The sequence below is a fragment of the Heterodontus francisci genome, chromosome 12 (assembly GCF_036365525.1).
Source record: "Heterodontus francisci isolate sHetFra1 chromosome 12, sHetFra1.hap1, whole genome shotgun sequence".
Taxonomy (NCBI): Eukaryota; Metazoa; Chordata; class Chondrichthyes; order Heterodontiformes; family Heterodontidae; genus Heterodontus; species Heterodontus francisci.
Window position 1 is genome coordinate 53342035 of NC_090382.1, and position 2253 is coordinate 53344287.

Genomic DNA, 2253 nt, shown 5'->3' on the forward strand with positions numbered 1-2253 from the left:
GCCTGGTGTTCCCTGCCGCTGCTGCCTGGTGTTCTCCTGCCGCTGCTGCCTGGTGTTCTCCTGCCGCTGCTGCCTGGTGTTTTCTGGCCGCTGCCTGGTGTTCTCCTCGTGCTGCTGTCTGGTGTTCTCCTGCCGCTGCTGCCTGGTGTTCTCCTGCCGCTGCTGCCTGGTGTTCTCCTGCCGCTGCTGCCTGGTGCTCTCCTGCCGCTGCTGCCTGGTGCTCTCCTGCCGCTGCTGCCTGGTGCTCTCCTGCCGCTGCTGCCTGGTGCTCTCCTGCCGCTGCTGCCTGGTGCTCTCCTGCCGCTGCTGCCTGGTGCTCTCCTGCCGCTGCTGCCTGGTGTTCTCCTGCCGCTGCTGCCTGGTGTTCTCCTGCCGCTGCTGCCTGGTGTTCTCCTGCCGCTGCTGCCTGGTGTTCTCCTGCCGCTGCCTGGTGTTCTCCTCGTGTTGCTGCCTGGTGTTCTCCTCGTGTTGCTGCCTGGTGTTCTCCTGCTGCTGCCTGGTGTTCTCCGGCTGCTGCCTGGTGTTTTCCGGCTGCTGCCTGGTGTTTTCTGGCTGCTGCCTGGTGTTCTCCTGCCGCTGCTGCCTGGTGCTCTCCTGCCGCTGCTGCTGCCTGGTGTTCTCCTGCCGCTGCCTGGTGTTCTCCTCGTGCTGCTGCCTGGTGTTCTCCTGCTGCTGCCTGGTGTTCTCCTGCTGCTGCCTGGTGTTCTCCTGCTGCTGCCTGGTGTTCTCCTGCTGCTGCCTGGTGTTCTCCTGCTGCTGCCTGGTATTCTCCTGCTGCTGCTGCTGTCTGGTGTTCTCCTGCCGCTGCTGCCTGGTGTTCTCCTGCCGCTGCTGCCTGGTGTTCTCCTCGTGCTGCTGCTCAAAATCTCCTCAACCTTCTCCTGCACTGGGTGGATATCTTCACCATCTATTTGATGACCCAGGTATGTTACACTTGACACCATGAAGCAACACTTGTGATTTTTAGCTTTAATGCCATATTCTTGAAGTCGATTTAGAACTTCGTTCAACCTTACAATGTGCTCTTTTTCTGTCTTAATGCTAATGGAAATGTCATTCAGGAAGCAGCACACTGCTTTCATCCCACTTAGTACCTGATCCCATGACACTGTGGAACATTGCAGAAGCAGGAGACACCCCAAATGGTAACCTTTCATACTGGTACAACCCTTTGTGTGTATGAATGGTAAACAATTCCTTGCTCTTGTCAGTTAATTCTAATTGCAAATATGCATTTGACAGATCTATCTTACTGAACACCTTCCCATTTGCTAAATTAGAAAACAAATTATCACTGGTCAGCAGTGGGTAAGTATAATTCTCATTCACCTTATATACCATTTGTTTATAATCTCCATAAATCTGAACGGACCCATCTGCTTTTTGAACGACCACAATGGGTGCAGCCATTCACTGCTATTCACCTTCTTAATTGCCCTGTTCTTTTTACTCTATCCAGCTCTTCATTTACTGCTTCTAACTGTGCATAAGGCACTGGCCTAACTTTTCAAAATGGTGGCTGTATGTTGTTCTTTATCTTAACTTTGGCCATGTGTTGCCTAATTTTATCATTTGGTCCTCCTTACTCAAAAACCACTTTGCATTCTCTTAGCAATGTTAGATGTACTCTTACTGATCCCTACTGTAAATAATCCAGCCCAGTTTAACCATATTTTCTAAAGCCAATTTCTTCCCATCAGGGAGACTTTGTTCCCTCCTACTACTACCAATGGCAATTAATCGGATGCATCATCATATTCCATCCTAACACTCACTTCACTTAACACTGGAATACTGTTATTGGAATAACTTTTCAGTTTCACACCAGTTTTCGTAAGGGAATGTGACTTAAGGACTTCTTATAATTTCCTTCCAAGATAACAGACATTGCTACAGCTGTATCAATGATGAAAGTAAGTTGTGAATCTCCAATTTTCATTTTTACTATGGGTACTGGAATTATATCTTCAGCTCTTTCTTCTGTCATCTTCGATGTGCTGTTTTTCTTGCTCTGCGCCTGAGTACAACGTTTGATCTTCCTACTCGATAACATCAACTTCTGTTTCCATATCTATCATGTGCGCATTGGAGGACCTCCAGGCTCCTGAATGAGCTTTAGGTTTGCCATGACCTCGACCTGGTGCATTGCTGTGACCTGGAGCTTTACTGCAACCTGGAACATTACCATTTCCTCTACTCCTGCTTGCGGTCCAGATATGACAGACTTTCCTACAGGCATAAGACTTTGCCTGG